Source organism: Phalangium opilio, unplaced genomic scaffold, assembly GCF_054372755.1.
Source record: "Phalangium opilio isolate 3A_F unplaced genomic scaffold, DU_Popi_V2 ptg000017l_1, whole genome shotgun sequence".
NCBI classification, from domain to species: domain Eukaryota; kingdom Metazoa; phylum Arthropoda; class Arachnida; order Opiliones; family Phalangiidae; genus Phalangium; species Phalangium opilio.
In genome coordinates, this window is record NW_028324151.1 from 10,209,320 (window position 1) to 10,232,972 (window position 23,653).

A 23,653-nucleotide genomic window follows, 5' to 3' on the forward strand; every position below is an offset into this window, starting at 1 on the left:
ACATAGATTAATAATAGAACCAAGGGTGTTTTAATGCCGTGACCAGGATTCGAACTTGGGTTATTGCGGCCACAACGCAAGGTACTAACCACTATACGATCACGGCTGTGCCCCTCTCTTTAATTCTCTTTTGAAACACACTTTCGTTTGGGTAGGAAAAAACAAAGATTAGTAATAAAAGCAAGGGTCTTTTAATGCCGTGACCAGGATTTGAACTTGGGTTATTGCGGCCACAACGCAAGGAACTAACCACTATACGATCACGGCTGTGCCCTCTCTGTAATTCTCTTATGTATAACACTTTTGTTTGAGTAGGAAAAAACATAGATTAATAATAGAACCAAGGGTCTTTTAAAGCCGTGACCAGGATTCGAACCTGGGTTATTGCGGCCACAACGCAAGGTACTAACCACTATACGATCACGACTGTGCCCCTCTCTGTAGCTCTCTCATGAAAAACACTTTTGTTTGAGTAGGAAAAAACCAAGATTAATAATAAAACCAAGGGTCTTTTAATGCCGTGACCAGGATTCGAACCTGGGTTATTGCGGCCACAACGAAAGGTACTAACCACTATACGATCACGGCTGTGCCCCTCTCTGTAATTCTCTTATGAAAAACACTTTTGTTTGAGTAGGAAAAAACAAAGATTAATAATAAAACCAAGGGTCTTTTAATGCCGTGACCAGGATTCGAACCTGGGTTATTGCGGCCACAACGCAAGGTAATAACCACTATACGAACACGGCTGTGCCCCTCTCTGTAATTCTCTTATGTAAAACACTTTTGTTTGAGTAGGAAAAAACAAAGATTAATAATAAAACAAGGGTCTTTTAATGCCGTGACCAGGATTCGAACCTGGGTTATTGCGGCCACAATTCAAGGTACTAACCACTATACGATCACGGCTGCGCCCATCTCTGTAGCTCTCTCATGAAAAACACTTTTGTTTGAGTAGAAAAAAACAAAGATTAATAATAAAACCAAGGGTGTTTTAATGCCGTGACCAGGATTCGAACCTGGGTTATTGCGGCCACAACGCAAGGTACTAACCACTATACGATCAAGGCTGTGCCCCTCTCTGTAGCTCTCTCATGAAAAACACTTTTGTTTGAGTAGGAAAAAACAAAGATTAATAAGAAAACCAAGGGTCTTTTAATGCCGTGACCAGGATTCGAACCTGGGTTATTGCGGCCACAACGCAAGGTACTAAACACTATACGATCACGGCTGTGCCCCTCTCTGTAATTCTCTAATGTAAAACACTTTTTTTTGAGTAGGAAAAAACAAAAATTAATAATAGAACCAAGGGTCTTTTAATGCCGTTACCAGGATTCGAACCTGGGTTATTGCGGCCACAACGAAAGGTACTAACCACTATACGAACACGGCTGTGCCCCTCTCTGTAATTCTCTTATGTAAAACACTTTTGTTTGAGTAGGAAAAAACAAACATTAATAGTAAAACCAAGGGTCTTTTAATGCCGTGACCAGGATTCGAACCTGGGTTATTGCGGCCACAACTCAAGGTACTAACCACTATACGATCACGGCTGTGCCCCTCTCTGTAATTCTCTTACGAAAAACACTTTTGTTTGAGTAGAAAAAAACAAAGATTAATAATAAAACCAAGGGTCTTTTAATGCCGTGACCAGGATTCCTACCTGGGCTATTGCGGCCACAACGCAAGGTACTAACCACTATACGATCACGGCTGTGCCCCTCTCTGTAATTCTCTTATGTAAAACACTTTTGTTTGAGTAGGAAAAAACAAACATTAATAGTAAAACCAAGGGTCTTTTAATGCCGTGACCAGGATTCGAACCTGGGTTATTGCGGCCACAAAGCAAGGTACTAACCACTATACGATCACGGCTGTGCCCCTCTCTGTAATTCTCTTATGTAAAACACTTTTGTTTGAGTAGGAAAAAACAAACATTAATAGTAAAACCAAGGGTCTTTTAATGCCGTGACCAGGATTCGAACCTGGGTTATTGCGGCCACAACTCAAGGTACTAACCACTATACGATCACGGTTGTGCCCCTCTCTGTAATCCTCTTATGAAAAACACTTTTGTTTGAGTAGGAAAAAACAAAGATTAATAATAAAACCAAGGGTGTTTTAATGCCGTGACCAGGATTCGAACCTGTGTTATTGCGGCCACAACGCAAGGTACTAACCACTATACGATCACGGCTGTGCCCCTCTCTTTAATTCTCTTTTGAAAAACACTTTCGTTTGAGTAGGAAAAAACAAAGATTAGTAATAAAACCAAGGGTCTTTTAATGCCGTGACCAGGATTCGAACTTGGGTTATTGCGGCCACAACGCAAGGAACTAACCACTATACGATCACGGCTGTGCCCTCTCTGTAATTCTCTTATGTATAACACTTTTGTTTGAGTAGGAAAAAACATAGATTAATAATAGAACCAAGGGTGTTTTAATGCCGTGTTTGAGTAGGAAAAAACAAACATTAATAGTAAAACCAAGGGTCTTTTAATGCCGTGACCAGGATTCGAACCTGGGTTATTGCGGCCACAACTCAAGGTACTAACCACTATACGATCACGGTTGTGCCCCTCTCTGTAATCCTCTTATGAAAAACACTTTTGTTTGAGTAGGAAAAAACAAAGATTAATAATAAAACCAAGGGTGTTTTAATGCCGTGACCAGGATTCGAACCTGTGTTATTGCGGCCACAACGCAAGGTACTAACCACTATACGATCACGGCTGTGCCCCTCTCTTTAATTCTCTTTTGAAAAACACTTTCGTTTGAGTAGGAAAAAACAAAGATTAGTAATAAAACCAAGGGTCTTTTAATGCCGTGACCAGGATTCGAACTTGGGTTATTGCGGCCACAACGCAAGGAACTAACCACTATACGATCACGGCTGTGCCCTCTCTGTAATTCTCTTATGTATAACACTTTTGTTTGAGTAGGAAAAAACATAGATTAATAATAGAACCAAGGGTGTTTTAATGCCGTGACCAGGATTCGAACTTGGGTTATTGCGGCCACAACGCAAGGTACTAACCACTATACGATCACGGCTGTGCCCCTCTCTTTAATTCTCTTTTGAAACACACTTTCGTTTGGGTAGGAAAAAACAAAGATTAGTAATAAAAGCAAGGGTCTTTTAATGCCGTGACCAGGATTTGAACTTGGGTTATTGCGGCCACAACGCAAGGAACTAACCACTATACGATCACGGCTGTGCCCTCTCTGTAATTCTCTTATGTATAACACTTTTGTTTGAGTAGGAAAAAACATAGATTAATAATAGAACCAAGGGTCTTTTAAAGCCGTGACCAGGATTCGAACCTGGGTTATTGCGGCCACAACGCAAGGTACTAACCACTATACGATCACGACTGTGCCCCTCTCTGTAGCTCTCTCATGAAAAACACTTTTGTTTGAGTAGGAAAAAACCAAGATTAATAATAAAACCAAGGGTCTTTTAATGCCGTGACCAGGATTCGAACCTGGGTTATTGCGGCCACAACGAAAGGTACTAACCACTATACGATCACGGCTGTGCCCCTCTCTGTAATTCTCTTATGAAAAACACTTTTGTTTGAGTAGGAAAAAACAAAGATTAATAATAAAACCAAGGGTCTTTTAATGCCGTGACCAGGATTCGAACCTGGGTTATTGCGGCCACAACGCAAGGTAATAACCACTATACGAACACGGCTGTGCCCCTCTCTGTAATTCTCTTATGTAAAACACTTTTGTTTGAGTAGGAAAAAACAAAGATTAATAATAAAACAAGGGTCTTTTAATGCCGTGACCAGGATTCGAACCTGGGTTATTGCGGCCACAATTCAAGGTACTAACCACTATACGATCACGGCTGCGCCCATCTCTGTAGCTCTCTCATGAAAAACACTTTTGTTTGAGTAGAAAAAAACAAAGATTAATAATAAAACCAAGGGTGTTTTAATGCCGTGACCAGGATTCGAACCTGGGTTATTGCGGCCACAACGCAAGGTACTAACCACTATACGATCAAGGCTGTGCCCCTCTCTGTAGCTCTCTCATGAAAAACACTTTTGTTTGAGTAGGAAAAAACAAAGATTAATAAGAAAACCAAGGGTCTTTTAATGCCGTGACCAGGATTCGAACCTGGGTTATTGCGGCCACAACGCAAGGTACTAAACACTATACGATCACGGCTGTGCCCCTCTCTGTAATTCTCTAATGTAAAACACTTTTTTTTGAGTAGGAAAAAACAAAAATTAATAATAGAACCAAGGGTCTTTTAATGCCGTTACCAGGATTCGAACCTGGGTTATTGCGGCCACAACGAAAGGTACTAACCACTATACGAACACGGCTGTGCCCCTCTCTGTAATTCTCTTATGTAAAACACTTTTGTTTGAGTAGGAAAAAACAAAGATTAAAAATAAAACGAGGTTCTTTTAATGCCGTGACCAGGATTCCAACCTGGGTTATTGCGGCCACAACGCAAGGTACCAACCACTATACTATCACGACTGTGCCCCTCTCTGTAGCTCTCTCATGAAAAACACTTTTGTTTGAGTAGGAAAAAACCAAGATTAATAATAAAACCAAGGGTCTTTTAATGCCGTGACCAGGATTCGAACCTGGGTTATTGCGGCCACAACGAAAGGTACTAACCACTATACGATCACGGCTGTGCCCCTCTCTGTAATTCTCTTATGAAAAACACTTTTGTTTGAGTAGGAAAAAACAAAGATTAATAATAAAACCAAGGGTCTTTTAATGCCGTGACCAGGATTCGAACCTGGGTTATTGCGGCCACAACGCAAGGTAATAACCACTATACGAACACGGCTGTGCCCCTCTCTGTAATTCTCTTATGTAAAACACTTTTGTTTGAGTAGGAAAAAACAAAGATTAATAATAAAACAAGGGTCTTTTAATGCCGTGACCAGGATTCGAACCTGGGTTATTGCGGCCACAATTCAAGGTACTAACCACTATACGATCACGGCTGTGCCCATCTCTGTAGCTCTCTCATGAAAAACACTTTTGTTTGAGTAGAAAAAAACAAAGATTAATAATAAAACCAAGGGTGTTTTAATGCCGTGACCAGGATTCGAACCTGGGTTATTGCGGCCACAACGCAAGGTACTAACCACTATACGATCAAGGCTGTGCCCCTCTCTGTAGCTCTCTCATGAAAAACACTTTTGTTTGAGTAGGAAAAAACAAAGATTAATAAGAAAACCAAGGGTCTTTTAATGCCGTGACCAGGATTCGAACCTGGGTTATTGCGGCCACAACGCAAGGTACTAACCACTATACGATCAAGGCTGTGCCCCTCTCTGTAGCTCTCTCATGAAAAACACTTTTGTTTGAGTAGGAAAAAACAAAGATTAATAAGAAAACCAAGGGTCTTTTAATGCCGTGACCAGGATTCGAACCTGGGTTATTGCGGCCACAACGCAAGGTACTAAACACTATACGATCACGGCTGTGCCCCTCTCTGTAATTCTCTAATGTAAAACACTTTTTTTTTGAGTAGGAAAAAACAAAAATTAATAATAGAACCAAGGGTCTTTTAATGCCGTTACCAGGATTCGAACCTGGGTTATTGCGGCCACAACGCAAGGTACTAACCACTATACGAACACGGCTGTGCCCCTCTCTGTAATTCTCTTATGTAAAACACTTTTGTTTGAGTAGGAAAAAACAAAGATTAATAATAAAACGAGGTTCTTTTAATGCCGTGACCAGGATTCCAACCTGGGTTATTGCGGCCACAACGCAAGGTACCAACCACTATACTATCACGGCTGTGCCCCTCTCTGTAATTCTCTCATGAGAAACACTTTTGTTTTAGTAAGAAAAATCAAATATTAATAGTAAAACCAAGGGTCTTTTAACGCCGTGACCAGGATTCGACCCTGGGTTATTGCGGCCACAACGCAAGGTACTAACCACTATACGATCAAGGCTGTGCCCCTCTCTGTAACTCTCTCATGAAAAACACTTTTGTTTGAGTAGGAAAAAACAAAGATTAATAATAAAACCAAGGGTCTTTTAATGCCGTGACCAGGATTCGAACCTGGGTTATTGCGGCCACAACTCAAGGTACTAACCACTATACGATCACGGCTGTGCCCTTCTCTGTAATTCTCTTTTGAAAAACACTTTTGTTTGAGTAGGAAAAAACAAAGATTAGTAAAGATTAGTAATAAAACCAAGGGTCTTTTAATGCCGTGACCAGGATTCGAACCTGGGTTATAGCGGCCCAAAAGGCAAGGTACTAACCACTATACGATCACGGCTTTGCCCCTCTCTGTAATTCTCTTATGTAAAAAACTTTTGTTTGAGTAGGAAAAAACAAAGGTTAATAATAGAACCAAGGGTCTTTATTGCCGTGACCAGGATTCGAACCTGGGTTATTGCGGCCCCAACGCAAGGTACTAACCACTATACGATCACGGCTGTACGCCTCTCTGTAATTCTCTTTTGAAAAACACTTTTGTTTGAGTAGGAAAAAACAAAGATAAGTAAAGATTAGTAATAAAACCAAGGGTCTTTTAATGCCGTGACCAGGATTCGAACCTGGGTTATAGCGGCCCAAAAGGCAAGGTACTAACCACTATACGATCACGGCTTTGCCCCTCTCTGTAATTCTCTTATGTAAAAAACTTTTGTTTGAGTAGGAAAAAACAAAGATTAATAATAGAACCAAGGGTCTTTATTGCCGTGACCAGGATTCGAACCTGGGTTATTGCGGCCCCAACGCAAGGTACTAACCACTATACGATCACGGCTGTACGCCTCTCTGTAATTCTCTTTTGAAAAACACTTTTGTTTGAGTAGGAAAAAACAAAGATTAGTAATAAAACCAAGGGTCTTTTAATGCTGTGACCAGGATTCGAACCTGGATTATTGCGGCCACAACGCAAGGTACTAACCACGATACGATCACGGCTGTGCCCCTCTCTGTGATTCTCTTATGTAAAAAACTTTTGTTTGAGTAGGAAAAAACAAAGATAAATAATAACACCAAGGGTCTTTTAATGCCGTGACCAGGAATCGAACCTGGGATATTGCGGCCACAACGCAAGGTACTAACCACTATACGATCACGGCTGTGATCCTGTCTGTAATTCTCTTATGAAAAACACTTTTGTTTGAGTAGGAAAAAACAAAGATTACTAATAAAACCAAGGGTCTTTTAATGCCGTGACCAGGATTCGAACCTGGGTTATTGCGGCCACAACGCAAGGTACTAACCACTATACGATCACGGCTGTGCCCCTCTTTGTAATTCTCTCATGAAATACACTTTTGTTTGAGTAGGAAAAAACAAAGATTAATAATAAAACCAAGGGTCTTTTAATGCCGTGACCAGGATTCGTACCTGGGTTATTGCGGCCACAACGCAAGGTACTAACCACTATACGATCACGGCTTTGCCCCTCTCTGTGATTCTCTTATGTAAAAAACTTTTGTTTGAGTAGGAAAAAACAAAGATTAATAATAGAATCAAGGGTCTTTATTGCCGTGACCAGGATTCGAACCTGGGTTATTGCGGCCACAACTCAAGGTACTAACCACTATACGATCACGGCTGTGCCCTTCTCTGAAATTCTCTTTTGAAAAACACTTTTGTTTGAGTAGGAAAAAACAAAGATTAGTAAAGATTAGTAAACATTAGTAATAAAACCAAGGGTCTTTTAATGCCGTGACCAGGATTCGAACCTGGGTTATTGCGGCCACAACGCAAGGTACTAACCACTATACGATCACGGCTTTGCCCCTCTCTGTAATTCTCTTATGTAAAAAACTTTTGTTTGAGTAGGAAAAAACAAAGATTAATAATAGAACCAAGGGTCTTTTAATGCCGTGACCAGGATTCGAACCTGGGCTATTGCGGCCACAACGCAAGGCACTAACCACTATACGATCACGGGTGTGCCCCTCTCTGTAATTCTCTTATGAAAACACTTTTGTTTGAGTAGGAAAAAACAAAGATAAATAATAAAACCAAGAATCTTTTAATGCCGTTACCAGGATTCGAACTTGGGTTATTGCGGCCACAACTCAAGGTACTAACCACTATACGATCACGGCTGTGCCCCTCTCTGTAATTCTCTAATGAAAAACAATTTTGTTTGAGTAGGAAAAAACAAACATTAATAGTAAAACCAAGTATCTTTTAATGCCGTGACCAGGATTCGAACCTGGGTTATTGCGGCCACAACTCAAGGTACTAACCACTATACGATCACGGCTGTGCCCCTCTTTGTAATCCTCTTATGAAAAACACTTTTGTTTGAGTAGGAAAAAACAAAGATTAATAATAAAACCAAGGGTGTTTTAATGCCGTGACCAGGATTCGAACCTGGGTTATTGCGGCCACAACACAAGGTACTAACCACTATACGATCACGGCATTGCCCCTCTCTGTAATTCTCTTATGTAAAAAACTTTTGTTTGAGTAGGAAAAAACAAAGATTAATAATAGAACCAAGGGTCTTTATCGCCGTGACCAGGATTCGAACCTGGGTTATTGCGGCCCCAACGCAAGGTACTAACCACTATACGATCACGGCTGTACGCCTCTCTGTAATTCTCTTTTGAAAAACACTTTTGTTTGAGTAGGAAAAAACAAAGATTAGTAATAAAACCAAGGGTCTTTTAATGCCGTGACCAGGATTCGAACCTGGGTTATTGCGGCCACAACGCAAGGTACTAACCACTATACGATCACGGCTGTGCCCCTCTCTGTAATTCTCTTATGAAAAACACTTTTGTTTGAGTAGGAAAAAACAAAGATTAATAATAGAACCAAGGGTCTTTATCGCCGTGACCAGGATTCGAACCTGGGTTATTGCGGCCCCAACGCAAGGTACTAACCACTATACGATCACGGCTGTACGCCTCTCTGTAATTCTCTTTTGAAAAACACTTTTGTTTGAGTAGGAAAAAACAAAGATTAGTAATAAAACCAAGGGTCTTTTAATGCCGTGACCAGGATTCGAACCTGGGTTATTACGGCCACAACGCAAGGTACTAACCACTATACGATCACGGCTGTGCCCCTCTCTGTAATTCTGTTATGAAAAACACTTTTGTTTGAGTAGGAAAAAACAAAGATAAATAATAAAACCAAGGGTCTTTTAATGCCGTGACCAGGATTCGAACCTGGGATATTGCGGCCACAACGCAAGGTACTAACCACTATACGATCACGGCTGTGCCCCTCTCTGTAATTCTCTTATGTAAAACTCTTTTGTTTGAGTAGGAAAAAACAAAGATTAATAATAGAACCAAGGGTCTTTTAATGCCGTGACCAGGATTCGAACCTGGGTTATTGCGGCCACAACGCAAGGTACTAACCACTATACGATCACGGCTGTGCCCCTCTCTGTAATTCTCTAATGAAAAACTATTTTGTTTGAGTAGGAAAAAACAAACATTAATAGTAAAACCAAGGGTCTTTTAATGCCGTGACCAGGATTCGAACCTGGGTTATTGCGGCCACAACGCAAGGTACTAACCACTATACGATCACGGCTTTGCCCGTCTCTGTGATTCTCTTATGTAAAAAACTTTTGTTTGAGTAGGAAAAAACAAAGATTAATAATAGAATCAAGGGTCTTTATTGCCGTGACCAGGATTCGAACCTGGGTTATTGCGGCCACAACTCAAGGTACTAACCACTATACGATCACGGCTGTGCCCTTCTCTGTAATTCTCTTTTGAAAAACACTTTTGTTTGAGTAGGAAAAAACAAAGATTAGTAAAGATTAGTAAAGATTAGAAATAAAACCAAGGGTCTTTTAATGCCGTGACCAGGATTCGAACCTGGGTTATTGCGGCCACAACGCAAGGTACTAACCACTATACGATCACGGCTTTGCCCCTCTCTGTAATTCTCTTATGTAAAAAACTTTTGTTTGAGTAGGAAAAAACAAAGATTAATAATAGAACCAAGGGTCTTTTAATGCCGTGACCAGGATTCGAACCTGGGCTATTGCGGCCACAACGCAAGGCACTAACCACTATACGATCACGGCTGTGCCCCTCTCTGTAATTCTCTTATGAAAACACTTTTGTTTGAGTAGGAAAAAACAAAGATTAGTAATAAAACCAAGGGTCTTTTAATACCGTGACCAGGATTCGAACCTGGGTTATTGCGGCCACAACTCAAGGTACTAACCACTATACGATCACGGCTGTGCCCCTCTCTGTAATCCTCTTATGAAAAACACTTTTGTTTGAGTAGGAAAAAACAAAGATTAATAATAAAACCAAGGGTGTTTTAATGCCGTGACCAGGATTCGAACCTGGGTTATTGCGGCCACAACACAAGGTACTAACCACTATACGATCACGGCTTTGCCCCTCTCTGTAATTCTCTTATGTAAAAAACTTTTGTTTGAGTAGGAAAAAACAAAGATTAATAATAAAACCAAGGGTCTTTATCGCCGTGACCAGGATTCGAACCTGGGTTATTGCGGCCCCAACGCAAGGTACTAACCACTATACGATCACGGCTGTACGCCTCTCTGTAATTCTCTTTTGAAAAACACTTTTGTTTGAGTAGGAAAAAACAAAGATTAGTAATAAAACCAAGGGTCTTTTAATGCCGTGACCAGGATTCGAACCTGGGTTATTGCGGCCACAACGCAAGGTACTAACCACTATACGATCACGGCTGTGCCCCTCTCTGTAATTCTCTTATGAAAAAAACTTTTGTTTGAGTAGGAAAAAACAAAGATTAATAATAGAACCAAGGGTCTTTATCGCCGTGACCAGGATTCGAACCTGGGTTATTGCGGCCCCAACGCAAGGTACTAACCACTATACGATCACGGCTGTACGCCTCTCTGTAATTCTCTTTTGAAAAACACTTTTGTTTGAGTAGGAAAAAACAAAGATTAGTAATAAAACCAAGGGTCTTTTAATGCCGTGACCAGGATTCGAACCTGGGTTATTGCGGCCACAACGCAAGGTACTAACCACTATACGATCACGGCTGTGCCCCTCTCTGTAATTCTCTTATGAAAAACACTTTTGTTTGAGTAGGAAAAAACAAAGATAAATAATAAAACCAAGGGTCTTTTAATGCCGTGACCAGGATTCGAACCTGGGATATTGCGGCCACAACGCAAGGTACTAACCACTATACGATCACGGCTGTGCCCCTCTCTGTAATTCTCTTATGTAAAACTCTTTTGTTTGAGTAGGAAAAAACAAAGATTAATAATAGAACCAAGGGTCTTTTAATGCCGTGACCAGGATTCGAACCTGGGTTATTGCGGCCACAACGCAAGGTACTAACCACTATACGATCACGGCTGTGCCCCTCTCTGTAATTCTCTAATGAAAAACTATTTTGTTTGAGTAGGAAAAAACAAACATTAATAGTAAAACCAAGGGTCTTTTAATGCCGTGACCAGGATTCGAACCTGGGTTATTGCGGCCACAACGCAAGGTACTAACCACTATACGATCACGGCTGTGCCCCTCTTTGTAATTCTCTCATGAAATACACTTTTGTTTGAGTAGGAAAAAACAAAGATTAATAATAAAACCAAGGGTCTTTTAATGCCGTGACCAGGATTCGAACCTGGGTTATTGCGGCCACAACGCAAGGTACTAACCACTATACGATCACGGCTTTGCCCGTCTCTGTGATTCTCTTATGTAAAAAACTTTTGTTTGAGTAGGAAAAAACAAAGATTAATAATAGAATCAAGGGTCTTTATTGCCGTGACCAGGATTCGAACCTGGGTTATTGCGGCCACAACTCAAGGTACTAACCACTATACGATCACGGCCGTGCCCTTCTCTGTAATTCTCTTTTGAAAAACACTTTTGTTTGAGTAGGAAAAAACAAAGATTAGTAAAGATTAGTAAAGATTAGAAATAAAACCAAGGGTCTTTTAATGCCGTGACCAGGATTCGAACCTGGGTTATTGCGGCCCCAACGCAAGGTACTAACCACTATACGATCACGGCTGTACGCCTCTCTGTAATTCTCTTTTGAAAAACACTTTTGTTTGAGTAGGAAAAAACAAAGATTAGTAATAAAACCAAGGGTCTTTTAATGCCGTGACCAGGATTCGAACCTGGGTTATTGCGGCCACAACGCAAGGTACTAACCACTATACGATCACGGCTGTGCCCCTCTCTGTAATTCTCTTATGAAAAAAACTTTTGTTTGAATAGGAAAAAACAAAGATTAATAATAGAACCAAGGGTCTTTATCGCCGTGACCAGGATTCGAACCTGGGTTATTGCGGCCCCAACGCAAGGTACTAACCACTATACGATCACGGCTGTACGCCTCTCTGTAATTCTCTTTTGAAAAACACTTTTGTTTGAGTAGGAAAAAACAAAGATTAGTAATAAAACCAAGGGTCTTTTAATGCCGTGACCAGGATTCGAACCTGGGTTATTGCGGCCACAACGCAAGGTACTAACCACTATACGATCACGGCTGTGCCCCTCTCTGTAATTCTCTTATGAAAAACACTTTTGTTTGAGTAGGAAAAAACAAAGATAAATAATAAAACCAAGGGTCTTTTAATGCCGTGACCAGGATTCGAACCTGGGATATTGCGGCCACAACGCAAGGTACTAACCACTATACGATCACGGCTGTGCCCCTCTCTGTAATTCTCTTATGTAAAACTCTTTTGTTTGAGTAGGAAAAAACAAAGATTAATAATAGAACCAAGGGTCTTTTAATGCCGTGACCAGGATTCGAACCTGGGTTATTGCGGCCACAACGCAAGGTACTAACCACTATACGATCACGGCTGTGCCCCTCTCTGTAATTCTCTAATGAAAAACTATTTTGTTTGAGTAGGAAAAAACAAACATTAATAGTAAAACCAAGGGTCTTTTAATGCCGTGACCAGGATTCGAACCTGGGTTATTGCGGCCACAACGCAAGGTACTAACCACTATACGATCACGGCTGTGCCCCTCTTTGTAATTCTCTCATGAAATACACTTTTGTTTGAGTAGGAAAAAACAAAGATTAATAATAAAACCAAGGGTCTTTTAATGCCGTGACCAGGATTCGAACCTGGGTTATTGCGGCCACAACGCAAGGTACTAACCACTATACGATCACGGCTTTGCCCGTCTCTGTGATTCTCTTATGTAAAAAACTTTTGTTTGAGTAGGAAAAAACAAAGATTAATAATAGAATCAAGGGTCTTTATTGCCGTGACCAGGATTCGAACCTGGGTTATTGCGGCCACAACTCAAGGTACTAACCACTATACGATCACGGCTGTGCCCTTCTCTGTAATTCTCTTTTGAAAAACACTTTTGTTTGAGTAGGAAAAAACAAAGATTAGTAAAGATTAGTAAAGATTAGAAATAAAACCAAGGGTCTTTTAATGCCGTGACCAGGATTCGAACCTGGGTTATTGCGGCCCCAACGCAAGGTACTAACCACTATACGATCACGGCTGTACGCCTCTCTGTAATTCTCTTTTGAAAAACACTTTTGTTTGAGTAGGAAAAAACAAAGATTAGTAATAAAACCAAGGGTCTTTTAATGCCGTGACCAGGATTCGAACCTGGGTTATTGCGGCCACAACGCAAGGTACTAACCACTATACGATCACGGCTGTGCCCCTCTCTGTAATTCTCTTATGAAAAAAACTTTTGTTTGAGTAGGAAAAAACAAAGATTAATAATAGAACCAAGGGTCTTTATCGCCGTGACCAGGATTCGAACCTGGGTTATTGCGGCCCCAACGCAAGGTACTAACCACTATACGATCACGGCTGTACGCCTCTCTGTAATTCTCTTTTGAAAAACACTTTTGTTTGAGTAGGAAAAAACAAAGATTAGTAATAAAACCAAGGGTCTTTTAATGCCGTGACCAGGATTCGAACCTGGGTTATTGCGGCCACAACGCAAGGTACTAACCACTATACGATCACGGCTGTGCCCCTCTCTGTAATTCTCTTATGAAAAACACTTTTGTTTGAGTAGGAAAAAACAAAGATAAATAATAAAACCAACGGTCTTTTAATGCCGTGACCAGGATTCGAACCTGGGATATTGCGGCCACAACGCAAGGTACTAACCACTATACGATCACGGCTGTGCCCCTCTCTGTAATTCTCTTATGTAAAACTCTTTTGTTTGAGTAGGAAAAAACAAAGATTAATAATAGAACCAAGGGTCTTTTAATGCCGTGACCAGGATTCGAACCTGGGTTATTGCGGCCACAACGCAAGGTACTAACCACTATACGATCACGGCTGTGCCCCTCTTTGTAATTCTCTCATGAAATACACTTTTGTTTGAGTAGGAAAAAACAAAGATTAATAATAAAACCAAGGGTCTTTTAATGCCGTGACCAGGATTCGAACCTGGGTTATTGCGGCCACAACGCAAGGTACTAACCACTATACGATCACGGCTTTGCCCGTCTCTGTGATTCTCTTATGTAAAAAACTTTTGTTTGAGTAGGAAAAAACAAAGATTAATAATAGAATCAAGGGTCTTTATTGCCGTGACCAGGATTCGAACCTGGGTTATTGCGGCCACAACTCAAGGTACTAACCACTATACGATCACGGCTGTGCCCTTCTCTGTAATTCTCTTTTGAAAAACACTTTTGTTTGAGTAGGAAAAAACAAAGATTAGTAAAGATTAGTAAAGATTAGAAATAAAACCAAGGGTCTTTTAATGCCGTGACCAGGATTCGAACCTGGGTTATTGCGGCCACAACGCAAGGTACTAACCACTATACGATCACGGCTTTGCCCCTCTCTGTAATTCTCTTATGTAAAAAACTTTTGTTTGAGTAGGAAAAAACAAAGATTAATAATAGAACCAAGGGTCTTTTAATGCCGTGACCAGGATTCGAACCTGGGCTATTGCGGCCACAACGCAAGGCACTAACCACTATACGATCACGGCTGTGCCCCTCTCTGTAATTCTCTTATGAAAACACTTTTGTTTGAGTAGGAAAAAACAAAGATTAGTAATAAAACCAAGGGTCTTTTAATGCCGTGACCAGGATTCGAACCTGGGTTATTGCGGCCACAACTCAAGGTACTAACCACTATACGATCACGGCTGTGCCCCTCTCTGTAATCCTCTTATGAAAAACACTTTTGTTTGAGTAGGAAAAAACAAAGATTAATAATAAAACCAAGGGTGTTTTAATGCCGTGACCAGGATTCGAACCTGGGTTATTGCGGCCACAACACAAGGTACTAACCACTATACGATCACGGCTTTGCCCCTCTCTGTAATTCTCTTATGTAAAAAACTTTTGTTTGAGTAGGAAAAAACAAAGATTAATAATAGAACCAAGGGTCTTTATCGCCGTGACCAGGATTCGAACCTGGGTTATTGCGGCCCCAACGCAAGGTACTAACCACTATACGATCACGGCTGTACGCCTCTCTGTAATTCTCTTTTGAAAAACACTTTTGTTTGAGTAGGAAAAAACAAAGATTAGTAATAAAACCAAGGGGCTTTTAATGCCGTGACCAGGATTCGAACCTGGGTTATTGCGGCCACAACGCAAGGTACTAACCACTATACGATCACGGCTGTGCCCCTCTCTGTAATTCTCTTATGAAAAAAACTTTTGTTTGAGTAGGAAAAAACAAAGATTAATAATAGAACCAAGGGTCTTTATCGCCGTGACCAGGATTCGAACCTGGGTTATTGCGGCCCCAACGCAAGGTACTAACCACTATACGATCACGGCTGTACGCCTCTCTGCAATTCTCTTTTGAAAAACACTTTTGTTTGAGTAGGAAAAAACAAAGATTAGTAATAAAACCAAGGGTCTTTTAATGCCGTGACCAGGATTCGAACCTGGGTTATTGCGGCCACAACGCAAGGTACTAACCACTATACGATCACGGCTGTGCCCCTCTCTGTAATTCTCTTATGAAAAACACTTTTGTTTGAGTAGGAAAAAACAAAGATAAATAATAAAACCAAGGGTCTTTTAATGCCGTGACCAGGATTCGAACCTGGGATATTGCGGCCACAACGCAAGGTACTAACCACTATACGATCACGGCTGTGCCCCTCTCTGTAATTCTCTTATGTAAAACTCTTTTGTTTGAGTAGGAAAAAACAAAGATTAATAATAGAACCAAGGGTCTTTTAATGCCGTGACCAGGATTCGAACCTGGGTTATTGCGGCCACAACGCAAGGTACTAACCACTATACGATCACGGCTGTGCCCCTCTCTGTAATTCTCTAATGAAAAACTATTTTGTTTGAGTAGGAAAAAACAAACATTAATAGTAAAACCAAGGGTCTTTTAATGCCGTGACCAGGATTCGAACCTGGGTTATTGCGGCCACAACGCAAGGTACTAACCACTATACGATCACGGCTGTGCCCCTCTTTGTAATTCTCTCATGAAATACACTTTTGTTTGAGTAGGAAAAAACAAAGATTAATAATAAAACCAAGGGTCTTTTAATGCCGTGACCAGGATTCGAACCTGGGTTATTGCGGCCACAACGCAAGGTACTAACCACTATACGATCACGGCTTTGCCCGTCTCTGTGATTCTCTTATGTAAAAAACTTTTGTTTGAGTAGGAAAAAACAAAGATTAATAATAGAATCAAGGGTCTTTATTGCCGTGACCAGGATTCGAACCTGGGTTATTGCGGCCACAACTCAAGGTACTAACCACTATACGATCACGGCTGTGCCCTTCTCTGTAATTCTCTTTTGAAAAACACTTTTGTTTGAGTAGGAAAAAACAAAGATTAGTAAAGATTAGTAAAGATTAGAAATAAAACCAAGGGTCTTTTAATGCCGTGACCAGGATTCGAACCTGGGTTATTGCGGCCACAACGCAAGGTACTAACCACTATACGATCACGGCTTTGCCCCTCTCTGTGATTCTCTTATGTAAAAAACTTTTGTTTGAGTAGGAAAAAACAAAGATTAATAATAGAACCAAGGGTCTTTTAATGCCGTGACCAGGATTCGAACCTGGGCTATTGCGGCCACAACGCAAGGCACTAACCACTATACGATCACGGCTGTGCCCCTCTCTGTAATTCTCTTATGAAAACACTTTTGTTTGAGTAGGAAAAAACAAAGATAAATAATAAAACCAAGAATCTTTTAATGCCGTTACCAGGATTCGAACTTGGGTTATTGCGGCCACAACTCAAGGTACTAACCACTATACGATCACGGCTGTGCCCCTCTCTGTAACTCTAAAGAAAAACAATTTTGTTTTAGTATGAAAAAACAAACATTAATAGTAAAACCAAGTATCTTTTAATGCAGTGACCAGGATTCGAACCTGGGTTATTGCGGCCACAATTCAAGGTACTAACCACTATACGATCACGGCTGTGCCCCTCTCTGTAATCCTCTTATGAAAAACACTTTTGTTTGAGTAGGAAAAAACAAAGATTAATAATAAAACCAAGGGTGTTTTAATGCCGTGACCAGGATTCGAACCTGGGTTATTGCGGCCACAACACAAGGTACTAACCACTATACGATCACGGCTGTGCCCTTCTCTGTAATTCTCTTTTGAAAAACACTTTTGTTTGAGTAGGAAAAAACAAAGATAAATAATAAAACCAAGAATCTTTTAATGCCGTTACCAGGATTCGAACTTGGGTTATTGCGGCCACAACTCAAGGTACTAACCACTATACGATCACGGCTGTGCCCCTCTCTGTAACTCTAAAGAAAAACAATTTTGTTTTAGTATGAAAAAACAAACATTAATAGTAAAACCAAGTATCTTTTAATGCAGTGACCAGGATTCGAACCTGGGTTATTGCGGCCACAATTCAAGGTACTAACCACTATACGATCACGGCTGTGCCCCTCTCTGTAATCCTCTTATGAAAAACACTTTTGTTTGAGTAGGAAAAAACAAAGATTAATAATAAAACCAAGGGTGTTTTAATGCCGTGACCAGGATTCGAACCTGGGTTATTGCGGCCACAACACAAGGTACTAACCACTATACGATCACGGCTGTGCCCTTCTCTGTAATTCTCTTTTGAAAAACACTTTTGTTTGAGTAGGAAAAAACAAAGATTATTAAAGATTAGTAATAAAACCAAGGGTCTTTTAATGCCGTGACCAGGATTCGAACCTGTGTTATTGCGGCCACAACGCAAGGTACTAACCACTATACGATCACGGCTTTGCCCCTCTCTGTAATTCTCTTATGTAAAAAACTTTTGTTTGAGTAGGAAAAAACAAAGATTAATAATAGAACCAAGGGTCTTTATCGCCGTGACCAGGATTCGAACCTGGGTTATTGCGGCCCCAACGCAAGGTACTAACCACTATACGATCACGGCTGTACGCCTCTCTGTAATTCTCTTTTGAAAAACACTTTTGTTTGAGTAGGAAAAAACAAAGATTAGTAATAAAACCAAGGGTCTTTTAATGCCGTGACCAGGATTCGAACCTGGGTTATTGCGGCCACAACGCAAGGTACTAACCACTATACGATCACGGCTGTGCCCCTCTCTGTAATTCTCTTATGAAAAACACTTCTGTTTGAGTAGGAAAAAACAAAGATAAATAATAAAACCAAGGGTCTTTTAATGCCGTGACCAGGATTCGAACCTGGGATATTGCGGCCACAACGCAAGGTACTAACCACTATACGATCACGGCTGTGCCCCTCTCTGTAATTCTCTTATGTAAAACTCTTTTGTTTGAGTAGGAAAAAACAAAGATTAATAATAGAACCAAGGGTCTTTTAATGCCGTGACCAGGATTCGAACCTGGGTTATTGCGGCCACAACGCAAGGTACTAACCACTATACGATCACGGCTGTGCCCCTCTCTGAAATTCTCTAATGAAAAACTATTTTGTTTGAGTAGGAAAAAACAAACATTAATAGTAAAACCAAGCGTCTTTTAATGCCGTGACCAGGATTCGAACCTGGGTTATTGCGGCCACAACTCAAGGTACTAACCACTATACGATCACGGCTGTGAACCTGTCTGTAATTCTCTTATGAAAAACACTTTTGTTTGAGTAGGAAAAAACAAAGATTAATAATAAAACCAAGGGTGTTTTAATGCCGTGACCAGGATTCGAACCTGGGTTATTGCGGCCACAACGCAATGTACTAACCACTATACGATCACAGCTGTGCCCCTCTCTATATTTTTCTTATGTAAAACACTTTTGTTTGAGTAGGAAAAAACAAAGATTAATAATAGAACCAAGGGTCTTTTATTGCCGTGACCAGGATTCGAACCTGGGTTATTGCGGCCACAACACAAGGTACTAACCACTATACGATCACGTCTGTGCCCTTCTCTGTAATTCTCTTTTGAAAAACACTTTTGTTTGAGTAGGAAAAAACAAAGATTAGTAAAGATTAGTAATAAAACCAAGGGTCTTTTAATGCCGTGACCAGGATTCGAACCTGGGTTATTGCGGCCACAACGCAAGGCACTAACCACTATACGATCACGGCTGTGCCCCTCTCTGTAATTCTCTTATGAAAACACTTTTGTTTGAGTAGGAAAAAACAAAGATAAATAATAAAACCAAGAATCTTTTAATGCCGTGACCAGGATCCGAACCTGGGTTATTGCGGCCACAACTCAAGGTACTAACCACTATACGATCACGGCTGTGCCCCTCTCTGTAATTCTCTAATGAAAAACAATTTTGTTTGAGTAGGAAAAAACAAACATTACAAGTAAAACCAAGGGTCTTTTAATGCCGTGACCAGGATTCGAACCTGGGTTATTGCGGCCACAACTCAAGGTACTAACCACTATACGATCACGGCTGTGCCCCTCTCTGTAATCCTCTTATGAAAAACACTTTTGTTTGAGTAGGAAAAAACAAAGATTAATAATAAAACCAAGGGTGTTTTAATGCCGTGACCAGGATTCGAACCTGGGTTATTGCGGCCACAACACAAGGTACTAACCACTATACGATCACGGCTGTGCCCTTCTCTGTAATTCTCTTTTGAAAAATACTTTTGTTTGACTAGGAAAAAACAAAGATTAGTAAAGATTAGTAATAAAACCAAGGGTCTTTTAATGCCGTGACCAGGATTCGAACCTGGGTTATTGCGGCCACAACGCAAGGTACTAACCACTATACGATCACGGCTTTGCCCCTCTCTGTAATTCTCTTATGTAAAAAACTTTTGTTTGAGTAGGAAAAAACAAAGATTAATAATAGAACCAAGGGTGTTTTAATGCCGTGACCAGGATTCGAACCTGGGTTATTGCGGCCACAACACAAGGTACTAACCACTATACGATCACGTCTGTGCCCTTCTCTGTAATTCTCTTTTGAAAAACACTTTTGTTTGAGTAGGAAAAAACAAAGATTAGTAAAGATTAGTAATAAAACCAAGGGTCTTTTAATGCCGTGACCAGGATTCGAACCTGGGTTATTGCGGCCACAACGCAAGGCACTAACCACTATACGATCACGGCTGTGCCCCTCTCTGTAATTCTCTTATGAAAACACTTTTGTTTGAGTAGGAAAAAACAAAGATAAATAATAAAACCAAGAATCTTTTAATGCCGTGACCAGGATCCGAACCTGGGTTATTGCGGCCACAACTCAAGGTACTAACCACTATACGATCACGGCTGTGCCCCTCTCTGTAATTCTCTAATGAAAAACAATTTTGTTTGAGTAGGAAAAAACAAATATTACAAGTAAAACCAAGGGTCTTTTAATGCCGTGACCAGGATTCGAACCTGGGTTATTGCGGCCACAACTCAAGGTACTAACCACTATACGATCACGGCTGTGCCCCTCTCTGTAATCCTCTTATGAAAAACACTTTTGTTTGAGTAGGAAAAAACAAAGATTAATAATAAAACCAAGGGTGTTTTAATGCCGTGACCAGGATTCGAACCTGGGTTATTGCGGCCACAACACAAGGTACTAACCACTATACGATCACGGCTGTGCCCTTCTCTGTAATTCTCTTTTGAAAAATACTTTTGTTTGAGTAGGAAAAAACAAAGATTAGTAAAGATTAGTAATAAAACCAAGAGTCTTTTAATGCCGTGACCAGGATTCGAACCTGGGTTATTGCGGCCACAACGCAAGGTACTAACCACTATACGATCACGACTTTGCCCCTCTCTGTAATTCTCTTATGTAAAAAACTTTTGTTTGAGTAGGAAAAAACAAAGATTAATAATAGAACCAAGGGTCTTTATTGCCGTGACCAGAATTCGAACCTGGGTTATTGCGGCCCCAACGCAATGTACTAACCACTATACGATCACGGCTGTACGCCTCTCTGTAATTCTCTTTTGAAAAACACTTTTGTTTGAGTAGGAAAAAACAAAGATTAGTAATAAAACCAAGGGTCTTTTAATGCCGTGACCTGGATTCGACCCTGGGTTATTGCGGCCACAACGCAAGGTACTAACCACTATACGATCACGGCTGTGCCCCTCTCTGTAATTCTCTTATGAAAAACACTTTTGTTTGAGTAGGAAAAAACAAAGATAAATAATAAAACCTAGGGTCTTTTAATGCCGTGACCAGGTTTCGAACCTGGGATATTGCGGCCACAACGCAAGGTTCTAACCACAATACGATCACGGCTGTGAACCTGTCTGTAATTCTCTTATGAAAAACACTTTTGTTTGAGTAGGAAGAAACAAAGATTACTAATAAAACCAAGGGTCTTTTAATGCCGTGACCAGGATTCGAACCTGGGTTATTGCGGCCACAACGCAAGGTACTAACCACTATACGATCACGGCTGTGCCCCTCTCTGTAATTCTCTCATGAAATACACTTTTGTTTGAGTAGGAAAAAACAAAGATTAATAATAAAACCAAGGGTCTTTTAATGCCGTGACCAGGATTCGAACCTGGGTTATTGCGGCCACAACGCAAGGTACTAACCACTATACGATCACGGCTGTGCCCTTCTCTGTAATTCTCTTTTGAAAAACACTTTTGTTTGAGTAGGAAAAAACAAAGATTAATAATAAAACCAAGGGTGTTTTAATGCCGTGACCAGGATTCGAACCTGGGTTATTGCGGCCACAACGCAAGGTACTAACCACTATACGATCACGGCTGTGCCCCTCTCTGTAATTCTCTTATGTAAAACTCTTTTGTTTGAGTAGGAAAAAACAAAGATTAATAATAGAACCAAGGGTCTTTTAATGCCGTGACCAGGATTCGAACCTGGGTTATTGCGGCCACAACGCAAGGTACTAACCACTATACGATCACGGCTGTGCCCCTCTCTGAAATTCTCTAATGAAAAACTATTTTGTTTGAGTAGGAAAAAACAAACATTAATAGTAAAACCAAGCGTCTTTTAATGCCGTGACCAGGATTCGAACCTGGGTTATTGCGGCCACAACTCAAGGTACTAACCACTATACGATCACGGCTGTGAACCTGTCTGTAATTCTCTTATGAAAAACACTTTTGTTTGAGTAGGAAAAAACAAAGATTAATAATAAAACCAAGGGTGTTTTAATGCCGTGACCAGGATTCGAACCTGGGTTATTGCGGCCACAACGCAATGTACTAACCACTATACGATCACAGCTGTGCCCCTCTCTATATTTTTCTTATGTAAAACACTTTTGTTTGAGTAGGAAAAAACAAAGATTAATAATAGAACCAAGGGTCTTTTATTGCCGTGACCAGGATTCGAACCTGGGTTATTGCGGCCACAACACAAGGTACTAACCACTATACGATCACGTCTGTGCCCTTCTCTGTAATTCTCTTTTGAAAAACACTTTTGTTTGAGTAGGAAAAAACAAAGATTAGTAAAGATTAGTAATAAAACCAAGGGTCTTTTAATGCCGTGACCAGGATTCGAACCTGGGTTATTGCGGCCACAACGCAAGGCACTAACCACTATACGATCACGGCTGTGCCCCTCTCTGTAATTCTCTTATGAAAACACTTTTGTTTGAGTAGGAAAAAACAAAGATAAATAATAAAACCAAGAATCTTTTAATGCCGTGACCAGGATCCGAACCTGGGTTATTGCGGCCACAACTCAAGGTACTAACCACTATACGATCACGGCTGTGCCCCTCTCTGTAATTCTCTAATGAAAAACAATTTTGTTTGAGTAGGAAAAAACAAACATTACAAGTAAAACCAAGGGTCTTTTAATGCCGTGACCAGGATTCGAACCTGGGTTATTGCGGCCACAACTCAAGGTACTAACCACTATACGATCACGGCTGTGCCCCTCTCTGTAATCCTCTTATGAAAAACACTTTTGTTTGAGTAGGAAAAAACAAAGATTAATAATAAAACCAAGGGTGTTTTAATGCCGTGACCAGGATTCGAACCTGGGTTATTGCGGCCACAACACAAGGTACTAACCACTATACGATCACGGCTGTGCCCTTCTCTGTAATTCTCTTTTGAAAAATACTTTTGTTTGACTAGGAAAAAACAAAGATTAGTAAAGATTAGTAATAAAACCAAGGGTCTTTTAATGCCGTGACCAGGATTCGAACCTGGGTTATTGCGGCCACAACGCAAGGTACTAACCACTATACGATCACGGCTTTGCCCCTCTCTGTAATTCTCTTATGTAAAAAACTTTTGTTTGAGTAGGAAAAAACAAAGATTAATAATAGAACCAAGGGTGTTTTAATGCCGTGACCAGGATTCGAACCTGGGTTATTGCGGAAACAACA

General features: G+C 40.6%; 72 non-coding genes across 72 annotated transcripts; all 72 read right to left on the reverse strand.

The window, feature by feature from the left end:
- Positions 1-6,371: 6,371 nt before the first annotated feature.
- On the reverse strand, positions 6,372-6,443 carry TRNAP-GGG (transfer RNA proline (anticodon GGG)). The gene has a single exon. It is a non-coding gene; the product is annotated as a tRNA-Pro (tRNA).
- A 260-nt stretch (positions 6,444-6,703) lies between these two features.
- TRNAP-GGG (transfer RNA proline (anticodon GGG)) lies at positions 6,704-6,775 on the reverse strand. Its single transcript has one exon. It is a non-coding gene; the product is annotated as a tRNA-Pro (tRNA).
- A 250-nt stretch (positions 6,776-7,025) lies between these two features.
- Positions 7,026-7,097, reverse strand: TRNAH-GUG (transfer RNA histidin (anticodon GUG)). The gene has a single exon. It is a non-coding gene; the product is annotated as a tRNA-His (tRNA).
- Positions 7,098-7,186: 89 nt separating this feature from the next.
- Positions 7,187-7,258, reverse strand: TRNAH-GUG (transfer RNA histidin (anticodon GUG)). Its single transcript has one exon. It is a non-coding gene; the product is annotated as a tRNA-His (tRNA).
- A 430-nt stretch (positions 7,259-7,688) lies between these two features.
- On the reverse strand, positions 7,689-7,760 carry TRNAH-GUG (transfer RNA histidin (anticodon GUG)). Its single transcript has one exon. It is a non-coding gene; the product is annotated as a tRNA-His (tRNA).
- A 571-nt stretch (positions 7,761-8,331) lies between these two features.
- Positions 8,332-8,403, reverse strand: TRNAH-GUG (transfer RNA histidin (anticodon GUG)). Its single transcript has one exon. It is a non-coding gene; the product is annotated as a tRNA-His (tRNA).
- An 88-nt stretch (positions 8,404-8,491) lies between these two features.
- On the reverse strand, positions 8,492-8,563 carry TRNAP-GGG (transfer RNA proline (anticodon GGG)). The gene has a single exon. It is a non-coding gene; the product is annotated as a tRNA-Pro (tRNA).
- Positions 8,564-8,652: 89 nt separating this feature from the next.
- On the reverse strand, positions 8,653-8,724 carry TRNAH-GUG (transfer RNA histidin (anticodon GUG)). The gene has a single exon. It is a non-coding gene; the product is annotated as a tRNA-His (tRNA).
- Positions 8,725-8,812: 88 nt separating this feature from the next.
- TRNAP-GGG (transfer RNA proline (anticodon GGG)) lies at positions 8,813-8,884 on the reverse strand. Its single transcript has one exon. It is a non-coding gene; the product is annotated as a tRNA-Pro (tRNA).
- A 250-nt stretch (positions 8,885-9,134) lies between these two features.
- Positions 9,135-9,206, reverse strand: TRNAH-GUG (transfer RNA histidin (anticodon GUG)). The gene has a single exon. It is a non-coding gene; the product is annotated as a tRNA-His (tRNA).
- Positions 9,207-9,295: 89 nt separating this feature from the next.
- Positions 9,296-9,367, reverse strand: TRNAH-GUG (transfer RNA histidin (anticodon GUG)). The gene has a single exon. It is a non-coding gene; the product is annotated as a tRNA-His (tRNA).
- An 89-nt stretch (positions 9,368-9,456) lies between these two features.
- On the reverse strand, positions 9,457-9,528 carry TRNAH-GUG (transfer RNA histidin (anticodon GUG)). Its single transcript has one exon. It is a non-coding gene; the product is annotated as a tRNA-His (tRNA).
- Positions 9,529-9,797: 269 nt separating this feature from the next.
- On the reverse strand, positions 9,798-9,869 carry TRNAH-GUG (transfer RNA histidin (anticodon GUG)). The gene has a single exon. It is a non-coding gene; the product is annotated as a tRNA-His (tRNA).
- Positions 9,870-9,958: 89 nt separating this feature from the next.
- TRNAH-GUG (transfer RNA histidin (anticodon GUG)) lies at positions 9,959-10,030 on the reverse strand. Its single transcript has one exon. It is a non-coding gene; the product is annotated as a tRNA-His (tRNA).
- Positions 10,031-10,279: 249 nt separating this feature from the next.
- TRNAH-GUG (transfer RNA histidin (anticodon GUG)) lies at positions 10,280-10,351 on the reverse strand. Its single transcript has one exon. It is a non-coding gene; the product is annotated as a tRNA-His (tRNA).
- An 88-nt stretch (positions 10,352-10,439) lies between these two features.
- On the reverse strand, positions 10,440-10,511 carry TRNAP-GGG (transfer RNA proline (anticodon GGG)). The gene has a single exon. It is a non-coding gene; the product is annotated as a tRNA-Pro (tRNA).
- Positions 10,512-10,600: 89 nt separating this feature from the next.
- On the reverse strand, positions 10,601-10,672 carry TRNAH-GUG (transfer RNA histidin (anticodon GUG)). Its single transcript has one exon. It is a non-coding gene; the product is annotated as a tRNA-His (tRNA).
- Positions 10,673-10,760: 88 nt separating this feature from the next.
- Positions 10,761-10,832, reverse strand: TRNAP-GGG (transfer RNA proline (anticodon GGG)). The gene has a single exon. It is a non-coding gene; the product is annotated as a tRNA-Pro (tRNA).
- Positions 10,833-10,921: 89 nt separating this feature from the next.
- TRNAH-GUG (transfer RNA histidin (anticodon GUG)) lies at positions 10,922-10,993 on the reverse strand. Its single transcript has one exon. It is a non-coding gene; the product is annotated as a tRNA-His (tRNA).
- Positions 10,994-11,082: 89 nt separating this feature from the next.
- TRNAH-GUG (transfer RNA histidin (anticodon GUG)) lies at positions 11,083-11,154 on the reverse strand. The gene has a single exon. It is a non-coding gene; the product is annotated as a tRNA-His (tRNA).
- Positions 11,155-11,243: 89 nt separating this feature from the next.
- TRNAH-GUG (transfer RNA histidin (anticodon GUG)) lies at positions 11,244-11,315 on the reverse strand. The gene has a single exon. It is a non-coding gene; the product is annotated as a tRNA-His (tRNA).
- An 89-nt stretch (positions 11,316-11,404) lies between these two features.
- On the reverse strand, positions 11,405-11,476 carry TRNAH-GUG (transfer RNA histidin (anticodon GUG)). Its single transcript has one exon. It is a non-coding gene; the product is annotated as a tRNA-His (tRNA).
- An 89-nt stretch (positions 11,477-11,565) lies between these two features.
- Positions 11,566-11,637, reverse strand: TRNAH-GUG (transfer RNA histidin (anticodon GUG)). The gene has a single exon. It is a non-coding gene; the product is annotated as a tRNA-His (tRNA).
- A 269-nt stretch (positions 11,638-11,906) lies between these two features.
- TRNAP-GGG (transfer RNA proline (anticodon GGG)) lies at positions 11,907-11,978 on the reverse strand. The gene has a single exon. It is a non-coding gene; the product is annotated as a tRNA-Pro (tRNA).
- Positions 11,979-12,067: 89 nt separating this feature from the next.
- TRNAH-GUG (transfer RNA histidin (anticodon GUG)) lies at positions 12,068-12,139 on the reverse strand. The gene has a single exon. It is a non-coding gene; the product is annotated as a tRNA-His (tRNA).
- An 88-nt stretch (positions 12,140-12,227) lies between these two features.
- On the reverse strand, positions 12,228-12,299 carry TRNAP-GGG (transfer RNA proline (anticodon GGG)). The gene has a single exon. It is a non-coding gene; the product is annotated as a tRNA-Pro (tRNA).
- Positions 12,300-12,388: 89 nt separating this feature from the next.
- On the reverse strand, positions 12,389-12,460 carry TRNAH-GUG (transfer RNA histidin (anticodon GUG)). The gene has a single exon. It is a non-coding gene; the product is annotated as a tRNA-His (tRNA).
- Positions 12,461-12,549: 89 nt separating this feature from the next.
- TRNAH-GUG (transfer RNA histidin (anticodon GUG)) lies at positions 12,550-12,621 on the reverse strand. Its single transcript has one exon. It is a non-coding gene; the product is annotated as a tRNA-His (tRNA).
- An 89-nt stretch (positions 12,622-12,710) lies between these two features.
- Positions 12,711-12,782, reverse strand: TRNAH-GUG (transfer RNA histidin (anticodon GUG)). Its single transcript has one exon. It is a non-coding gene; the product is annotated as a tRNA-His (tRNA).
- Positions 12,783-12,871: 89 nt separating this feature from the next.
- Positions 12,872-12,943, reverse strand: TRNAH-GUG (transfer RNA histidin (anticodon GUG)). Its single transcript has one exon. It is a non-coding gene; the product is annotated as a tRNA-His (tRNA).
- An 89-nt stretch (positions 12,944-13,032) lies between these two features.
- On the reverse strand, positions 13,033-13,104 carry TRNAH-GUG (transfer RNA histidin (anticodon GUG)). The gene has a single exon. It is a non-coding gene; the product is annotated as a tRNA-His (tRNA).
- Positions 13,105-13,373: 269 nt separating this feature from the next.
- Positions 13,374-13,445, reverse strand: TRNAP-GGG (transfer RNA proline (anticodon GGG)). The gene has a single exon. It is a non-coding gene; the product is annotated as a tRNA-Pro (tRNA).
- An 89-nt stretch (positions 13,446-13,534) lies between these two features.
- On the reverse strand, positions 13,535-13,606 carry TRNAH-GUG (transfer RNA histidin (anticodon GUG)). Its single transcript has one exon. It is a non-coding gene; the product is annotated as a tRNA-His (tRNA).
- Positions 13,607-13,694: 88 nt separating this feature from the next.
- On the reverse strand, positions 13,695-13,766 carry TRNAP-GGG (transfer RNA proline (anticodon GGG)). Its single transcript has one exon. It is a non-coding gene; the product is annotated as a tRNA-Pro (tRNA).
- Positions 13,767-13,855: 89 nt separating this feature from the next.
- Positions 13,856-13,927, reverse strand: TRNAH-GUG (transfer RNA histidin (anticodon GUG)). The gene has a single exon. It is a non-coding gene; the product is annotated as a tRNA-His (tRNA).
- An 89-nt stretch (positions 13,928-14,016) lies between these two features.
- Positions 14,017-14,088, reverse strand: TRNAH-GUG (transfer RNA histidin (anticodon GUG)). Its single transcript has one exon. It is a non-coding gene; the product is annotated as a tRNA-His (tRNA).
- Positions 14,089-14,177: 89 nt separating this feature from the next.
- Positions 14,178-14,249, reverse strand: TRNAH-GUG (transfer RNA histidin (anticodon GUG)). Its single transcript has one exon. It is a non-coding gene; the product is annotated as a tRNA-His (tRNA).
- An 89-nt stretch (positions 14,250-14,338) lies between these two features.
- Positions 14,339-14,410, reverse strand: TRNAH-GUG (transfer RNA histidin (anticodon GUG)). The gene has a single exon. It is a non-coding gene; the product is annotated as a tRNA-His (tRNA).
- A 269-nt stretch (positions 14,411-14,679) lies between these two features.
- TRNAH-GUG (transfer RNA histidin (anticodon GUG)) lies at positions 14,680-14,751 on the reverse strand. Its single transcript has one exon. It is a non-coding gene; the product is annotated as a tRNA-His (tRNA).
- An 89-nt stretch (positions 14,752-14,840) lies between these two features.
- Positions 14,841-14,912, reverse strand: TRNAH-GUG (transfer RNA histidin (anticodon GUG)). The gene has a single exon. It is a non-coding gene; the product is annotated as a tRNA-His (tRNA).
- A 249-nt stretch (positions 14,913-15,161) lies between these two features.
- On the reverse strand, positions 15,162-15,233 carry TRNAH-GUG (transfer RNA histidin (anticodon GUG)). The gene has a single exon. It is a non-coding gene; the product is annotated as a tRNA-His (tRNA).
- Positions 15,234-15,321: 88 nt separating this feature from the next.
- On the reverse strand, positions 15,322-15,393 carry TRNAP-GGG (transfer RNA proline (anticodon GGG)). Its single transcript has one exon. It is a non-coding gene; the product is annotated as a tRNA-Pro (tRNA).
- An 89-nt stretch (positions 15,394-15,482) lies between these two features.
- On the reverse strand, positions 15,483-15,554 carry TRNAH-GUG (transfer RNA histidin (anticodon GUG)). The gene has a single exon. It is a non-coding gene; the product is annotated as a tRNA-His (tRNA).
- An 88-nt stretch (positions 15,555-15,642) lies between these two features.
- TRNAP-GGG (transfer RNA proline (anticodon GGG)) lies at positions 15,643-15,714 on the reverse strand. Its single transcript has one exon. It is a non-coding gene; the product is annotated as a tRNA-Pro (tRNA).
- An 89-nt stretch (positions 15,715-15,803) lies between these two features.
- TRNAH-GUG (transfer RNA histidin (anticodon GUG)) lies at positions 15,804-15,875 on the reverse strand. Its single transcript has one exon. It is a non-coding gene; the product is annotated as a tRNA-His (tRNA).
- Positions 15,876-15,964: 89 nt separating this feature from the next.
- Positions 15,965-16,036, reverse strand: TRNAH-GUG (transfer RNA histidin (anticodon GUG)). The gene has a single exon. It is a non-coding gene; the product is annotated as a tRNA-His (tRNA).
- Positions 16,037-16,125: 89 nt separating this feature from the next.
- On the reverse strand, positions 16,126-16,197 carry TRNAH-GUG (transfer RNA histidin (anticodon GUG)). Its single transcript has one exon. It is a non-coding gene; the product is annotated as a tRNA-His (tRNA).
- Positions 16,198-16,286: 89 nt separating this feature from the next.
- TRNAH-GUG (transfer RNA histidin (anticodon GUG)) lies at positions 16,287-16,358 on the reverse strand. Its single transcript has one exon. It is a non-coding gene; the product is annotated as a tRNA-His (tRNA).
- An 89-nt stretch (positions 16,359-16,447) lies between these two features.
- Positions 16,448-16,519, reverse strand: TRNAH-GUG (transfer RNA histidin (anticodon GUG)). Its single transcript has one exon. It is a non-coding gene; the product is annotated as a tRNA-His (tRNA).
- A 269-nt stretch (positions 16,520-16,788) lies between these two features.
- TRNAH-GUG (transfer RNA histidin (anticodon GUG)) lies at positions 16,789-16,860 on the reverse strand. Its single transcript has one exon. It is a non-coding gene; the product is annotated as a tRNA-His (tRNA).
- An 89-nt stretch (positions 16,861-16,949) lies between these two features.
- Positions 16,950-17,021, reverse strand: TRNAH-GUG (transfer RNA histidin (anticodon GUG)). Its single transcript has one exon. It is a non-coding gene; the product is annotated as a tRNA-His (tRNA).
- A 408-nt stretch (positions 17,022-17,429) lies between these two features.
- Positions 17,430-17,501, reverse strand: TRNAH-GUG (transfer RNA histidin (anticodon GUG)). The gene has a single exon. It is a non-coding gene; the product is annotated as a tRNA-His (tRNA).
- A 409-nt stretch (positions 17,502-17,910) lies between these two features.
- Positions 17,911-17,982, reverse strand: TRNAH-GUG (transfer RNA histidin (anticodon GUG)). The gene has a single exon. It is a non-coding gene; the product is annotated as a tRNA-His (tRNA).
- A 259-nt stretch (positions 17,983-18,241) lies between these two features.
- TRNAP-GGG (transfer RNA proline (anticodon GGG)) lies at positions 18,242-18,313 on the reverse strand. Its single transcript has one exon. It is a non-coding gene; the product is annotated as a tRNA-Pro (tRNA).
- Positions 18,314-18,402: 89 nt separating this feature from the next.
- Positions 18,403-18,474, reverse strand: TRNAH-GUG (transfer RNA histidin (anticodon GUG)). Its single transcript has one exon. It is a non-coding gene; the product is annotated as a tRNA-His (tRNA).
- An 89-nt stretch (positions 18,475-18,563) lies between these two features.
- Positions 18,564-18,635, reverse strand: TRNAH-GUG (transfer RNA histidin (anticodon GUG)). The gene has a single exon. It is a non-coding gene; the product is annotated as a tRNA-His (tRNA).
- An 89-nt stretch (positions 18,636-18,724) lies between these two features.
- TRNAH-GUG (transfer RNA histidin (anticodon GUG)) lies at positions 18,725-18,796 on the reverse strand. Its single transcript has one exon. It is a non-coding gene; the product is annotated as a tRNA-His (tRNA).
- A 250-nt stretch (positions 18,797-19,046) lies between these two features.
- Positions 19,047-19,118, reverse strand: TRNAH-GUG (transfer RNA histidin (anticodon GUG)). Its single transcript has one exon. It is a non-coding gene; the product is annotated as a tRNA-His (tRNA).
- A 260-nt stretch (positions 19,119-19,378) lies between these two features.
- On the reverse strand, positions 19,379-19,450 carry TRNAH-GUG (transfer RNA histidin (anticodon GUG)). Its single transcript has one exon. It is a non-coding gene; the product is annotated as a tRNA-His (tRNA).
- Positions 19,451-19,860: 410 nt separating this feature from the next.
- On the reverse strand, positions 19,861-19,932 carry TRNAH-GUG (transfer RNA histidin (anticodon GUG)). Its single transcript has one exon. It is a non-coding gene; the product is annotated as a tRNA-His (tRNA).
- Positions 19,933-20,031: 99 nt separating this feature from the next.
- Positions 20,032-20,103, reverse strand: TRNAH-GUG (transfer RNA histidin (anticodon GUG)). Its single transcript has one exon. It is a non-coding gene; the product is annotated as a tRNA-His (tRNA).
- Positions 20,104-20,363: 260 nt separating this feature from the next.
- Positions 20,364-20,435, reverse strand: TRNAH-GUG (transfer RNA histidin (anticodon GUG)). Its single transcript has one exon. It is a non-coding gene; the product is annotated as a tRNA-His (tRNA).
- Positions 20,436-20,845: 410 nt separating this feature from the next.
- On the reverse strand, positions 20,846-20,917 carry TRNAH-GUG (transfer RNA histidin (anticodon GUG)). Its single transcript has one exon. It is a non-coding gene; the product is annotated as a tRNA-His (tRNA).
- Positions 20,918-21,176: 259 nt separating this feature from the next.
- Positions 21,177-21,248, reverse strand: TRNAP-GGG (transfer RNA proline (anticodon GGG)). Its single transcript has one exon. It is a non-coding gene; the product is annotated as a tRNA-Pro (tRNA).
- Positions 21,249-21,659: 411 nt separating this feature from the next.
- On the reverse strand, positions 21,660-21,731 carry TRNAH-GUG (transfer RNA histidin (anticodon GUG)). The gene has a single exon. It is a non-coding gene; the product is annotated as a tRNA-His (tRNA).
- Positions 21,732-21,820: 89 nt separating this feature from the next.
- TRNAH-GUG (transfer RNA histidin (anticodon GUG)) lies at positions 21,821-21,892 on the reverse strand. The gene has a single exon. It is a non-coding gene; the product is annotated as a tRNA-His (tRNA).
- An 89-nt stretch (positions 21,893-21,981) lies between these two features.
- Positions 21,982-22,053, reverse strand: TRNAH-GUG (transfer RNA histidin (anticodon GUG)). Its single transcript has one exon. It is a non-coding gene; the product is annotated as a tRNA-His (tRNA).
- An 89-nt stretch (positions 22,054-22,142) lies between these two features.
- TRNAH-GUG (transfer RNA histidin (anticodon GUG)) lies at positions 22,143-22,214 on the reverse strand. The gene has a single exon. It is a non-coding gene; the product is annotated as a tRNA-His (tRNA).
- A 250-nt stretch (positions 22,215-22,464) lies between these two features.
- Positions 22,465-22,536, reverse strand: TRNAH-GUG (transfer RNA histidin (anticodon GUG)). Its single transcript has one exon. It is a non-coding gene; the product is annotated as a tRNA-His (tRNA).
- Positions 22,537-22,796: 260 nt separating this feature from the next.
- TRNAH-GUG (transfer RNA histidin (anticodon GUG)) lies at positions 22,797-22,868 on the reverse strand. Its single transcript has one exon. It is a non-coding gene; the product is annotated as a tRNA-His (tRNA).
- Positions 22,869-23,278: 410 nt separating this feature from the next.
- On the reverse strand, positions 23,279-23,350 carry TRNAH-GUG (transfer RNA histidin (anticodon GUG)). The gene has a single exon. It is a non-coding gene; the product is annotated as a tRNA-His (tRNA).
- A 99-nt stretch (positions 23,351-23,449) lies between these two features.
- Positions 23,450-23,521, reverse strand: TRNAH-GUG (transfer RNA histidin (anticodon GUG)). Its single transcript has one exon. It is a non-coding gene; the product is annotated as a tRNA-His (tRNA).
- Positions 23,522-23,653: the final 132 nt, after the last annotated feature.